This window comes from Polypterus senegalus, chromosome 18, assembly GCF_016835505.1.
Source record: "Polypterus senegalus isolate Bchr_013 chromosome 18, ASM1683550v1, whole genome shotgun sequence".
NCBI classification, from domain to species: domain Eukaryota; kingdom Metazoa; phylum Chordata; class Cladistia; order Polypteriformes; family Polypteridae; genus Polypterus; species Polypterus senegalus.
Window position 1 is genome coordinate 32003201 of NC_053171.1, and position 15753 is coordinate 32018953.

Here is a 15753-nt window from a genome sequence, read left to right on the forward strand (position 1 = left end):
TCCTGTTAAAAAGACTTGGAACGCATGGAAATGGCCAACAAAGCAATAGGCTTTATTTATTTTATTTTTTAATTTATGCTTGAGTGTCAGCATGCAAATACCAGGGTCAGGGCTGGTGTAGCAATAAATGAGACAAGGATCTTGGAGTGTGCTAATCAGAGCTGGTAATTCCAGTAAAGTGAAATAAGAGATGCAAATGTAGCATTTAAAGGGTCTAACATAGTTTAGTGTGCATGCATTTGTTTGTTTAACCAAATAATTGTGGCATGTAGAGTGCATGCTTTATTTACAATTAATGATGATCTCCATTTAAGGTGTTCGGAGATGTATTATTTCAATTACAATAGCTGTTTTAACCTGGTAGAGACTCCCTTCGATGGCACTCTGGGGTGCACACACACACCCACACATACCTGAGCAGGTAACGAATCAGAATGCAGCATGTCTTACAATGCCTAAACGCCATACACCGGGCATTCTATCTATTCTATTTAATCTATCTAATCTATCTATCTAGGCCTGACATTGCATGTAGTGACTGGCAGACGTGGCACTCTGGAATTACTTCCAGTCACTCAACAGTGGGACGTGTGACTAGTGCTGACTGAAAAGCAGGTACCACAGACAAGGATGCTGACTAGCTGGTTGTGATCTGGATAAGCAGCCTTGTTGACGCGCGTTGGCCTCTTCTGCTCAGCATTCTGTTTACGCTGACAGGCTTAGGGCATCTGCAATTAGGTCACCGGCGGCTCAGAGCTAAGTCAAGGCCACTGTTGCCTTCCGAGCTGCCTTCTCCTCATTTAGTGTGGGCTGTTCTGCTGTGACTCAGAGTTGGGCAAGTGTCTGAGGGCTCAGCAAAGACACAAGTTAAACGAAGAGTAAACTGAGGTGGTGGCATGTAAAGGATCAAACAAAGTTATTTTCAGACTGAAGAACACAGAAAATAGATAGAGGGGCACAAACACTTGATTTAGGGGACCTTGGACCAAGGAGGGTAGGTTTTCCTCAGATACATATAAATGAAGGAAAATCTGAAGAGTGATCAAGCAACTCCTAACACAGGTTCGTTAGCAATCCAGTCTTCTGGCGAGACTTCCATTTTGACCTGTGGATGTTGAAGTAGAGATTTGATAATAAGATTTGCTATTTCATCCACAGTTTTCTTGCCCAATTCGGCTATTTTTGATCGTTGTGCGCAGGGGGAAAAAATTAGCTTTTGTGAAATGCAATTTTTTTTAAAAAACATGATATTTTGGGCTATTTTTTCAATGAATTTTGACCATTTCCTTCATTCATCTGGCACCCTTTTTCCTGCATTTCACACTTGCATACAATCACAGAGGGGGACTCCAACCCTCTGCACCATTGTGATGGTATATACCCATTCTGTCCCTCTAAAATGTCTCAGAGGGGACCCTCAACCCACCTTGGGTTTTGATGGTATGTGCCTAGCCGCTCTCGCTGCAAGACCCCCGTTCCCCTTTTCAGTGTGTCAGTTTTGCCTATCTACATATTGGTCTTTTTAAATTTTTTTTATTTTAAGCTGCACTTGGGCTATAAATTATTTCTTAGGAACCTGCCAACACTGATCCCCCTGTTTCTCTTTTTACTATCAATCCTCTTGTTGCTTAAGCTTCCGTCATTGTCTTGATCCATTCTTTGCCAAGGTCGTTGAGGTGAGACGTGAACCGGAGGCCCTGGCAGCTCACCCAGTACACCACAGCCTACTAGTCGATGGCCAGTGCTGTCCGTGGGGACAGTTCAACTGTCACAAAAGGCCCAGTGGAGACCTCCCCTAGCCCTACAGGTAAAGGTGAACATGAGACACATGAAGTCACAAGGCCAAATAACACGCAAGTTGAGCAACCTGCTTCAAAAGATCTAACGTGCACAGTTCAGCCTTTTTATTCTATTAATGGATAAAGATGTGCCAAGAATAAACAAGTTAACTTTAATCTGATCAGAAGCCTCAAGGAGCCAGCAGAGAGGCTCTTGCCGGTGCTACAGACAGCCGCTTAGTTTAATGAAACATCAGCTCAGAGGGACAACGGCAGCTGAAAATGAAGAAAGCCGTCTGCCTGCCTTTACAGAAAGAGTGACTGGGTGCAAAAATAACGTGACTTTGTCCTACATGGAATTACACAAGGAGCTCAAAATAAGATATTGAACACAAATGCTAAATTTGTATAAACAACATAATTTCTTACAAAATTAACAAGTAATTTGTCATATTAAAAGACTTTAGCAAAAAAAAACAAAAAAAAAAACGGATTTATTACCATTACAGTCAGCTGAGGGAATGGCTGATAGGCAGGTACGTTTTGGGGTGCCAATGTGGCCACCCTTGATTACTTATGGTTATTAAACAAAAATAACACCAGAAGAAATAGAAAATGCTGCCACCATAACAATGTGGCTCCATCGTTCTATGAATATGGAGCTCCTTTGCTTGGGTCACAAAGACCAGAAGTGACGCCGCCTCCTGGGAGGTTTGCACTTTTATGGCCCAGTCACAGGAAGGGGCGGAGTCAGTTGCCCTCACTGGGCAGTTTCTCTGCACTATGAAGGTAGAGGGTGACAAGACAGTGTTAGTGCCCCCTCTCAGTCTGGTGTGGTATCACATACCTGGGAGGAATGCAGAGGGTGACCCTCTGACGCATATGCGTGACACCATGTGATATTTATCCATCTGTTTCTGGGTGGCCCTTATTTCTGCATCAGCCTTGTCTTATGTGACCTTGAGCTGGTCTGATAAATGGGTGCACCTTTTTTGAAACGCATTTATCCCTGCACCATTGGGCTTCGGGCAGAAATTAGTCCCAGCCAGGGGTTCATGCATGATCACCCTGAAACACTCACACACAGCGGGCCATTCAAGGGTTGAGAAGCAACTTCACACAAACATCGGCTGGACACTGGAGAAAACCGAATCGGTGCCATGGTGCTCCTCATATTGCGTACAGATGGATAGATAGGAATGGCCGAGAGTTAGTATACATGTTAGTATTTTAGTCATCACTAGAGTGACATTCATAATTATTCTGCCACAGGGTGAGAACGGGCAGTGGAAAAGAACAGAATGGAGCAAAAGATGAAATGTAATAGCTCAAAAAAAAAGTTGGGGTAGATGCCAAAAAGACACTTAAAAGATCAAATGTTCTCCTTGACTTAAGTGAATCCTTCGGATCTTAAGAGTTTGAAACTGAAAAGACAAACAAAAGCCCATTGAAACTTTTCTTTTTGAGATTATGAACAAATTTAGATAAAGAAGAATGTATGGTGCTGGTTTAAATAATGTACAGAAGAAAATGGAAGGTGCATTTAAAATCAGACCGGCACTGCGGGATTATCCAAACATGACAGACCTTAAACAGATATCCGTATCGAAGATTAATAGAAATTGGAAACATTTTCAAGTGCTGGAGAAAAATAAAAAACACTATTAATAAAAAATGTAAGTTAGCCTAACGCCATTTATTCCTATAACACAGTTTCATACACAGGATGAGGCTCAAAGTGCTTGCATGATGTCAAAGAAATACTTGCAAGAAAAGAAAAAGTAAATTAGGTAAGAAAAATAATGAATACATAATAAAGATAAACCAATATTGCCTTACATAAAATATAGATATAAGGAATTTGACTTGATACTAATTATATGTAGGATTGTTTTTTGAATCTCTAAAGATGGATCCGGTGATAAGGTCAGATGGCCAGGAGGACAGAAACAAAATTCTGGTTAAACTGGAGAAAAACATCTGTAGGGGTTCACAGCCAAAAGACCACTGAACCCCACTGGGCCTTCTTCCTAACATAAGCATTTTTAAGTCCCTGCTTTCAGAACATCTGGATCCTGTGCAGTTTGCATCTCAGACACACACAAGTATGGAGGATGCTCACATCTACATGCTCCACAGAGCCTACTCCCACAGTCATTGTCACGTTCTTTGACCTTTCCAGTGCTTTAAACACCATTCTTCTTTATCAACTGGGTAAAAAGCTCAAGGCTTTGAATCTTGATGCTCCCACAGTCTCCTAGATAATGGAGTACCTGACCAACACACAGCAGTTTGTGAGGCTGAGGGACTGAGTGTCAAAATGGTGGTGTGTAATACTGGAGCACCTTAGGGTACTGTCCAGTCCCCCTCCCTCTTTAACCCCTGTACAACAGACTTACTGCAACATACCAGCGCTTGCCATGTACAGATATTTTCAGATGATTCGTCCAACATAGGCTGCATTAATAATGGAGACAAGTCAGAGTACAGTAAAGTTTGGATTTTGCCTTGTGGTGCAGGGACAACAACCTGAACATCAGCAGTACAAAAGAGCTGGTGGTGGACTTCTGATGCCCCAAGAAGCTTCTGAGACAAGTTACTATTCATGGGGAGGACATGAAAGTGTTGGAGAGCTACAAGTACCTAGGCAAACTAGTCTGCCTGACCACACTGTGGTGCTGAACTTGATAAGGAGACTCGGTTCTTTTCATGTGTGCAGCAAGCTGCTGTAAATGTTCTCTCAGTCCATAGTAGCCAATGTAGTGTACTGCACTCTGGTCTACTGGGGAAGCAACCCAAGCTCAAGAAAAGCACAATGCCTGAACAAACACATCAGAAGTGCCTGCTTGTGGTATAGAGGGTCCGCGGCAAGGAAATTAGTGGGTAATTTTAAATAATCACGCCCCGAGAAGGTGCTGGCTCTAATCAGGTTTGGGTGTGTGTGAGTGTGTTCTGCTCCATGGTTAATCGGGAACGTGGCTGACCACGCCACATACACATGTGGGGCACCTCAGGGATGCCACGGAGGGAGTGCCTCCTTGCACCCGTACCCAGTTAGGCAGCAGAAGACAAAGGAGTCTGCATCGGACAAAATTGAAGAATGAAAAGAAAGACAGATGGGAAGAAAGAAGGTTAAAGGAAGGAGAGAAGAAGGCAGAAAGAGGAGGAAGTCCCTCGGGAGAACATGTGGCTGATGCTTGGGGTCTGAAGAAGGCTACTTCTGTTAGGCGATTTAGGAGTTGGAGAGACTAATGCACTGCTTCGTTGGAGCGACTCCTCGTAAGGCTGGGAGTTTCTCTCCATGCACAGCACAGCTTATTGCTGTGTTCCTATAAATGCACCAGAATGGGAGCCTTCATGTCTAAAAAGAAAGTCATCATGATTTTCTTGCCGGAGGGCTGTCAACTGAATTTCGGGCGTTTCCACTGCATGCTTTGTCTTGTGCTTTCTGGCTCACAGTAAATGGCCCATGTCTCATCTCTGGTGACAATCCGCTCCAAAACACTCAGATCTTTTTTCATAATGTTTCAGGAATTGGGTCACAACTTCCACATACTGTTGCTTGTGCAGATTAGTAAACTGTGTAAGTACCTGTCTTATGCAAACTTAATGATACCCCAAGTCAACTTTCTGGTCTCCAAATGTGCAGCAACAGCAGACAACATAATCCATCTTCTCTGACGAAGGCATTTGCCAAGTCGATGTAGGCTTGTGTACACCTGTTGATGGTCATCCAGAGTGAGCTTTGTCGGTTACACTTGTTCATCCAGCTTTAAACCTTTCTACATTTCATTGAGTCCTGCAGTTTTCACTTCCATACTGAGCCAGCATCCTTCAGTGAATTTCAGCAGGTTTCACTCCCTCTGCCCAAAGAAATCTCATTACAGTGCATTGCTCAACACTGGTGCAATCCTGCTGTGGAGCATCCATGTTCATTTGACTTTGGCTTTAACTACGTAGACTAATGGCAGAATGCTGTGTTGTGTGTGTTCAAACTACCCATCAGCCATTGCAAACGTGCTGTATTGTGTCAGCTTCTATCCATTGTGGTTACTGCATTATTCAAAATGTTTTTACTTTTTGATTTACTCGTGTATGTCTGTATCTACTCTCTATATATAAAATCCTAGGCCTAAAAGTGCAACAATTTTGTGTGGCGGTTTTTGTCGCGGTTTTTGTCACGTTTTTTGTCACACTTTAAATCGGCTTATTTTAAAACCTACATATATAGTCATATGAAAAAGTTTGGGACCCCTCTTAATTATTTGGATTTTTGTTTATCATTGGCTGAGCTTTCAAAGTAGCAACTTCCTTTTAATATACGACATGCCTTATGGAAACAGTAGTATTTCAGCAGTGACATTAAGTTTATTGGATTAACAGAAAATATGCAATATGCATCATAATAAAATTAGAAAGGTGCATAAATTTGGGCACCCCAACAGAGATATTACATCAATACTTATATATAACAGCCTCTAGACGCCTTCTATAGCCTTTGATGAGTGTCTGGATTCTGGATGGAGGTATTGTTGACCATTCTTCCATACAAAATCTTTCCAGTTCAGTTAAATTTGATGGCTGCCAAGCATGGACAACCTGCTTCAAATCATCCCATAGATTTTCAGTGATATTCAAGTCAGGGGACTGTGATGACAATTCCAGAACATTGTACTTCTCCCCCTGCATGAATGCCTTTGTAGATTTCGAACTGTGTTTTGGGTCATTGTCTTGTTGGAATATCCAACCCCTGCGTAATTTCAACTTGAACATCATCCTGAAGAATTTGTTGATATTGGTTTGAATTCATCCGACCCTCGACTTTAACAAGGGCCCCAGTCCCTGAACTAGCCACACAGCCCCACAGCATGATGGAACCTCCACCAAATTTGACAGTAGGTAGCAGGTGTTTTCTTGGAATGCGGTGTTCTTCTTCTGCCATGCATGCAAATAACTCCATTTTTGTCTCATCAGTCCAAAGCAGTTTGTTCCAAAATAAATCTGGCTTGTGTAAATGAGCATTTGCATACAACAAGTGACTCTGTTTGTGGCGTGAGTGCACAAAGGGCTTCTTTCTCATCACCCTGCCATACAGATGTTCTTTGTGCAAATTGCGCTGAATTGTAGAACGAGGTACAGATACACCATCTGCAGCGAGATGTTCTTGCAGGTCTTTGGAGGTGATCTGTGGGTTGTCTGTAACCATTCTCACAATCCTGTGCATATGCCGCTCCTGTATTTTTCTTGGCCTGCAAGACCTGGGTTTAACAGCAACTGTGCCTGTGGCCTTCCATTTCCTGATTACACTCCTTACAGTTGTAACTTACAATTTAAACCTCTGAGATAGCTTTTTGTAGCCTTCCCCTAAACCAGGATACTGAACAATCTTTGTTTTCAGATCTTTTGAGAGTTGCTTTGAGGATCCTATGCTGTCGCTCTTCAGAGGAGAGTCAAAGGGAAGCACAACTTGCAACTGACCACCTTAAATACCTTTTCTCATGATTGGACACACCTGTCTATGAAGTTCAAGGCTTAACGAGCTAATCCAACCAATTTGGTGTTGCAAGTAATCAGTATTGAGCAGTTACATGCATTCAAATCAGCAAAATTACAAGGGTACCCAAATTTATGCACAGACAGTTTTTCACATTTGATTTAATGTCATACAACTAAATACTGCTTCACTAAAAATCTTTGTTCGGAAAAAACACCCCAGTACTCAGATGTTCCTAGGAAATGAAAGACATACCATTGTTTTCTTTTTTGTTGAAAGGAGAGTAAATTATTATGCATTTTGAGAGGGGTTCCCAAACTTTTTTATATGACTGTATATGTTTGGTATCATTCTTTTCAGAATGTATTGAACTTTAATGTGATGTTGTTAGATTTTCAGATTCTTATTGTTTTTAAATTATAAACTAAAAAATATCAAGAACTTGCGTCCCGCGAGATGAGACTTTGTGCCAAGAGATTTAACCACGCCCGGGGCCGGAAATAAAAGACAAAGAGTAGGACAGCTGCTGTACAGGCTTTTAAATGTTTGAATTGCCGTGCGAGATGCAGATCATGCGGCACCGCAGCAGCAGCAATCCAGCAGCTAATCGAGCAAAGAGGAGGTAAAAAAAAAACTGTATTTGTTTCCCATTGTATCACTGTTTAAGAGGGGGTTTCGGAGGAGCAACCGCATCTCCTTTGGGTGCGTTCATCCCCCCTCTTCACGATACATGAAGTGGCTGGCATGTAGCGCAGGCTGGGGGGGTTGGTGAGCAAAGCGAGCAGGGGGCGAACCCCTAGTGTGTGTGTGTGTGTGTATATATATATATATATATATATATATATATATATATATATATATATATATATATACACTTTTATATACTTTATATATACTTATATATATAAATATATACTGTATATACACTAACAGTCATCAGGTGAAATGCACTGAATGATCTAAAATGGTGCAAAGGTGAGAGGTTTAAATTTAAAGTTCAGGTTAGCAAAAACTGAAAAAAGGAAATCTCAGAATATTACAAATGGGCCTTCTTCAGGGAACAACTAATAGGTTACAACCTACAGATGTTCTGCAGCAATTAAAGTAAAGTAAGCCTTGCAAATTAAAGTAAACAATTTGCACAGGCGTCTCAACTACTGTTGATTACTTAATAATAATAATACATTTTATTTATATAGTGCCTTTCCTATGCTCAAGGCACTTCACAGAATTTAAGAAAGAACGGCAGGGTATACAGTATATAGCATTGTACTAAACCAGATAAATAAATAAAGAAGCGTAAGATTGTAAATTCAGAGAAAAAAAAGCCTAACAGACAACATAGTTGATGGTCTAGCACACACACACACACACACACACACAGGTTACATGAGCATCTTGACAGAGAGGTAAACTGAGAGAAGTGTAATAAAGTCAGGTAGAGCTAAAAGCCTTCCTGAACAGATGAGTTTTGAGTTGTTTTTTAAAAGAATTCATGGAGTCAGCTGATCTGATTAATTTCGGTAGGCCATTCCAGAGTCTGGGCGCTATACAGCTGAAGGCCCTGTCACTCATGGAGTGTAGATTGGTGGGGGGTACAACAAGATTACCAGAATCAGAGGACCTTAGTGGGCAGACAGGCACATAGTGATGGAGAAGGCCACTGTTGTAGTTTGGCGCAAGGTTGTTTAAGGCTTTGTAGGTTATTAGTAGAATTTTAGATTCAATTCTGTAAGACACAGGGAGCCAGTGAAGGAGAAGCAGGGTGGGTGTGATGTGCTCGCTACTGCTGTTTTGAATAAGCTGGAACTGTGATATAAGATTAGAAGGGGCACCTGACAGTAGGGAATTACAGTAATCGATGTGGGATGTGATAAAAGCAGGGACAAGTTTGTCAGGGTTAGAAAAGGAGAGGAAGGAGCAAACACATAATATGTTACGGAGGTGAAAGTAAGAAAGTTTCTTAATGTGATTTATGTGGGCAGAATAAGAAAGGGCGGAATCAAAAATGACACCAAGATTCTTTGCAGTAGAGGCAGGTCTGATGAGATCACCATCAAGATGGACTGGAAAGGAGCTCATTTTATTAAGTTGCAACCTAAAATTCTCTGTCTGTTTTAAAGCAGAGTTGGAACAGACTATGTTATTACACCCTCTGCAGTATTTCTTGGACAATATTCCAATGATAATGGCAAGAAAATGGCAATTAACAAATGTAATGAGACAGAGTATTATTTACTCTTAAACGTGTAGGGCTTTCATTTAGAGAAACTGCAAAAAAAATCCAGATGTCAGTGAGTCCAGTGGTATCCTTCTCAATCCAAAGGCAAATTGGAAACTGGAAGAAACTCCAATAGGAAGAGATATGGCAGACCCAAAGTCATAATTCAATGAGAAGACAAGTTTCTGAGAGTCACCAGCTTGAGTGATCAAAGGCGCCTCACAGTACAACAGCTTCAAGCACAGCACAACAGAGCAGGTTAAAAAAGCAAGTCTCAATTTATACTGAAAAGAGACTTTGTGCTGCAGGTTTGACAGGTTGAATGGCAGTAAGAAAACCATTTCTTAAAGGACAAAACAGGGCCTTGAAATACCAGCTATGGACTACTGCAGACTGGACAAAGACTAAGGGACCAATGAATCAAAATTTGAAATCCTTGGTTCATCACACAGGGTGTTTGTACGCTGTCGAGTTGGTGAAAGGACGGTCTCTCAGTGTGTGACATCAACTGTCAAACATGGAGGAGGAAGTCTGATGGACTGGAGGCAGAGTTGGTGACTTGCACAGAGTGACTGGCATTCTGAACCACAAGGGTTACCACAGTTTGTTGCTGTTAGATCAGTAAAAGGTGAATCAAAAATTTGAATAAACTTTTATACACTTAATGATTCCTTGAATTATTTTTTTCTATTTGCCATTGTTTTTTGTTCCATGCCTTGATTTCATGAAACAATAAGACATTAAACTGGGTGGATTTCCATAAACTCTGCAAAAAGTGTGGTTTCTAAAACTTTTGACTCAAAGTATCTATCTGTCTATTATAATAAAACAAATCCTGCGACGAGGCGAAACTTTATGGAAGATTTTTTTAAGTCCTGCAAGTTGTGACCTTGGCCATGAGATTTTTTCAAGTCATGCCCTCCTCTCAACCATTTTCAACTATGCACACGGTAATCTCACCTCAGCTCTTATAAATTTTAACGTTTTACTCACTTTAAGTTCCCAATTAAAGAAGACTTATGTCCAAATATTATTGAAGAATTTCATCACAAAGGGTTATCAACAGAAAAAATGAGCACACGGGCAATTCTAGCAGCGAGAAACAATGAAGTCAAACAAATGAACGCCAAAAATATTGATTGGTTACAGAGCAAATTGGTTAAATGAGTATCAATAGACTATGCTGAAACAGTTGGTGTTGATCGTGCGAAAGATGAAAACATCAATTTACAATATTCCAAGGAATATCTACAACCGTTAACACTGTCCAGTCTTCCACCGGCCAAACAGTCAAACAGAACAAAATTGCATTATCAACAAATAACTCTAACGCAACATAAAACATAATTTACTTTCGAATTATTACGTTTTACTCTTCTATACTAATAAAACGCAAAGCCCTCACTCACTCACTGACTCACTCACTGACTCATCACTAATTCTCCAACTTCCCATGTAGGTGGAAGGCTGAAGTTTGGCAGGCTCATTCCTTACAGCTTACTTACAAATGTTGGGCAGGTTTCATTTCGAAATTCTATGTGCAATGGTCATAACTGGAAGCTATTTTTCTCCATATACTGTAATGGAGTTGAGCTCGATGGGCGTGGGGGGCAGAGTTTCGTGTGACATCATCACGCCTCCCACGTAATCACGTGAACTGACTGTCAACGCAGCACGTAGAAAACAAGGAAGAGCTCCAAAAAGCGCTGAAGAAAACATGCATTATACAATTGAGAAGGCAGCGAAACAATAAGAAGCGAGCGAGTGACACATACAACCATATTCATGAGTGCAGCTACTTTGGAAACAAAGCACAGTGTAAACCTAAAGTTTAAATTAAGTTCATAGACAGGCTACCGCTGGCGTTTGTCATGCCCACGGCTAATGCGGGATACAAGTTTAATGAGAGGACGCAGGATATAAACAAGAGTTTTGATCACTTTGTAACTAAGTTAAAATTACTGGTGAAGGGCTGTGCTTGTGCAAATTCCGAGAGACTGTGTTTGTGGGGGGATTGACAGTTAAGGCGGGTGAGGGAGTCACGTCATCATCTCCCCTCCCATTCAACTCATTTCGCTCTGAGCCGAGCTCCGCGGCTAACGCGGTCTTGTGGAAGCAACTTTGTGACGCTGCCACCAAATACTCACAGAAAAATCTACAAGTTAATACACACGCTGTCTTTACAGTTTCTCCACATTCTGAATCCTCTAGGCACTACTTACAAAAGGTTACATTAACAATCTTGTTACGTTATTTTTAAAATGTTTCCTTTTCTTAGCACAAGCACAGCTGAGAAGATAGGAATGGAAGTTGAATTTAGTCTTTAAATTTCTATGGTGAAGAAAAATGTATGCAATGATGACTAAATTTAACTTACATTCCTACTAAACATATTTCTGTCGACTAAATAAAAATTACTTATATTTAAAATTTAAATAGAACTTGAACAGATACGATAGTTCATAATACCCACGCAGCACTAAGTGCACGTAAGAGCAGAAGTCATCCGTTTTAACAAGCAGCGTATTGCACTGATACGAAATAGCCTGCCCATTTAATTATTTAGGAATGGATAAATAAATTAACATTTTGTACAAATTAATGTTTTTAATTTTTCTTCCCCGATAGATTCTGGCACCCCCAGCAACAGCTGCTTGCACCCCAAAGTAGATATATATACAGTATATATATATATATATAAGATATATATTTAGATATAGATATATATATAGATAGATATATAGATTATATAGATAGATACATATATACATATAGATAGATATATAGATAGATATAGATTAGATATATATAAATATATACAGATAGATAGATAGATATGTATGTATATGTGTGTGTCTATATATGTAGACATGTATGTATATATATATATATATATATATATGCCAGCAACACTCATGACAATGACAAAACAATTACATTGTCAATCATGTTACGTTATTATTAAAATGTTTCCTTTTCTTTTTCATTACTTCTTTAACACACTACTTCTCCGCTGCGAAGCACGGGTATTTTGCTGGTTTTTAATATAGTTAATTACTCGCTGTAACGTAAAATATTTCTATTATGCATATGTAATAATTCCCATGAAAATAAAAATCTGTTTGAATTGTACAACTGCATCCCCATACGCGAGCAACAGAACCGCAAAGATATATATATACAGGGGTGGGGAAATGTAGGTTAACAGGTATTCATATTGAAATAGACATGCATGGTATCATTATTACAATAGCTTTACTAAATTTATTAATTCAAAGAAATAGAAATCTATATATCTATCTATACACACTACTGTACTTCCGGCGCCGCATCCGAGTGGCAGCCTTTCCAGCAGCTCCGTATATGACTTTATCTTTTTACCTTTTTATCTCTATTTTTCTCTATTTCACTGATCACTTCTACCACTTTCTTTTATGTGGAATTGCTCCCTGGACACTTTTTACTATTTTACTATTTGACATGGATTTTTACACTCCGAGAATCGCCTATTCAAGTAGTCAGCTTAAAGCACTGAGAAGAAATGCTTACGCCGGTGTGGTTCCTTATTTACCTTACGAGGTAAGAAGATGATATCGGGGCAGCCGAGCCGGCGCAAAGATAAAAGATAAGATTAAATCGAGACAACTTGAGAGAAAATGGCGTTATAAACCGTCGGTGCCTTCTGTGATCCTGGGAAATGTAAACTCACTACCAAATAAGATCGACGAACTGGCTGTGCTGGTGAAAAATGTCAGAACCTACAGAGAATGCAGCTTGCTGTGTTTTAGTGAAATGTGGCTAACGTCTCCCATCCCAGATGCTAACGTGGAGCTACCGGGTTTAGCACAGTTAGAGTGGACAGAGACGCAAGTACCTGCGGAAAGAAGAAAGGAGGAGGACTCGCTCTCTATGTCAATCCAAAGTGGTGCATCTCAGGACATGTAAGCGTTAAAATCTCCACTTGCTGCAGGGACATCGAACTGTTGGCCGTAAGTCTGCGCCCCTATTACTTGCCCAGAGAGTTTGGACACGTGATTGCTGTTATTGTTTACATCCCCTCAAGCGACGCGAGATGGCGAGTGACATCATCCATTCCGCAGTTGCTAAGTTACAAACGCAGCACCCTGAGGCACTTGTGCTAATCGCTGGAGACTTTAACCATGTAACGCTGGACAAAACATTACCTGCCTTCTCCCAGTATGTGGATTGTAACACTCGGGAAACAGGACTATTGACCTACTGTATGCAAACGTTAAAGACGCATACAGCGCCACCCCGCTGCCTGCGCTTGGGAAAGCAGATCATAACCTGGTTCTGCTTCAGCCTCAATACAAACCAAGAGTGAGGGCGCTACCTACAACTACACACTCATTCAGGAAGTGGTCCCCTGAGGCAGAGCAGGCTCTGAGAGACTGCTTTGGAACTACAGACTGGGATATATTGCTTGGGTCACATAGTGAGAACATTGAAGAGGCTGTTGAATGCACAACTGATTACATCAACTTCTGTATGGACATTGTAGTTCCAGTAAGAACAGTATGCTGCTATGCTAACAACAAGCCATGGTTACAAGTGACATCAAGGGCCTTTTGAACCAGAAGAAAAGGGCTTTTAAAGGTGGTGATAAGCATGAGCTCAAGTGCTGCAGAAGGAACTCGAGTCCAGCTCAGGGCGCGAAAGAGCAGTACAGGAGAAAGCTGGAGCAGAAGTTGCAGAACAACAGCATGAAGGAAGTGTGGGATGGGATGAAGATTATCACTGGCTGCAGCTCGAAGGGGTGCCGCCATCGAGACAGACGTGGAGAGAGCAAACCAAATGAACAACTTCTTTAATAGGTTTGATCACAGTAACCCACTCTCACCTGGAGTACTGCATCCTCCAACCATCCTTCTGCTGATACCAGCATAGGTGAGACATCCCCACCCACAATTACAGCAGCCCAGGTGAGCAGAGAGCTGAAAAGACTTTGTGCCAGCAAAGCAGCGGGTCCAGATGGTGTATCGCCACGACTGCTGAAGGCCTGTGCGTTGGAACTGGGGAGTCCTCTACAGCGCATCTTCAACCTGAGCCTGGAACAGGGGAGAGTCCCAAGGCTTTGGAAAACATCTTGTATCACCCCTGTCCCAAAGGTATCACGTCCTAGTGAGCTGAATGACTTCCGGCCTGTTGCTCTGACGTCACATCTGATGAAGACCATGGAGCGGCTGCTGCTTCACCACCTGAGGCCACAGGTCCGCCACGCCCTCGACCCTCTGCAGTTCGCATACCAGGAGAAGGTGGGAGCGGAGGATGCCATCATCTATATGCTACACGATCCCTCTCCCACCTGGACAGAGGCAGTGGTGCTGTAAGAATTATGTTTTGGACTTCTCTAGCGCCTTCAACACCATCCAACCTCTGCTCCTTAGAGACAAGCTGACTGAGATGGGAGTAGACTCACACCTGGTGGCATGGATTGTGGACTATCTTACAGACAGACCTCAATATGTGTTAACATTGTGTTCAGCAATACAGGGGCGCCGCAGGGGACTGTACTTTCTCCGGTCCTGTTCAATCTATATACATCAGACTTCCAATATGACTCGGAGTCCTGCCACGTGCAAAAGTTCGCTGATGACACTGCTATTGTGGGCTGCATCAGGAGTGGGCAGGAGGAGGAGTACAGAAAGTTAATCAAAGACTTTGTTAAATGGTGCGACTCAAACCACTTACACCTTAACACCAGCAAGACCAAGGAGCTGGTGGTGGATTTTAGGAGGCCCAGGCCCCTCATGGACCCTGTGATCATCAGAGGTGACTGTGTGCAGAGGGTGCAGACCTTAAATATCTGGGAGTGCAGCTGGATGACAAATTGGACTGGACTGCCAATACTGATGCTCTATGTAAGAAAGGTCAGAGCAGACTATACTTTCTGAGAAGGTTGGCATCCTTCAACATCTGCAGTAAGATGCTGCAGATGTTCTACCAGACGGTTGTGGCGAGTGCCCTCTTCTACGTGGTGGTGTGCTGGGGTGGCAGCATAAAGATGAAAGACGCCTCACGCCTGGACAAACTTGTTAAGAAGGCAGGCTCTATTGTAGGATTAAAGTTGGACAGTTTAACATCTGTGGCAGAGCGACGGGCACTAAGCAAACTCCTGTCAATCATGAATAATCCACTGCATCCACTTAACAGTGTCATCTCCAGACAGAGGAGTAGCTTCAGTGACAGGCTTTTGTCACTGTCCTGCTCCACTGACAGACTGAGGAGATCGTTCCTCC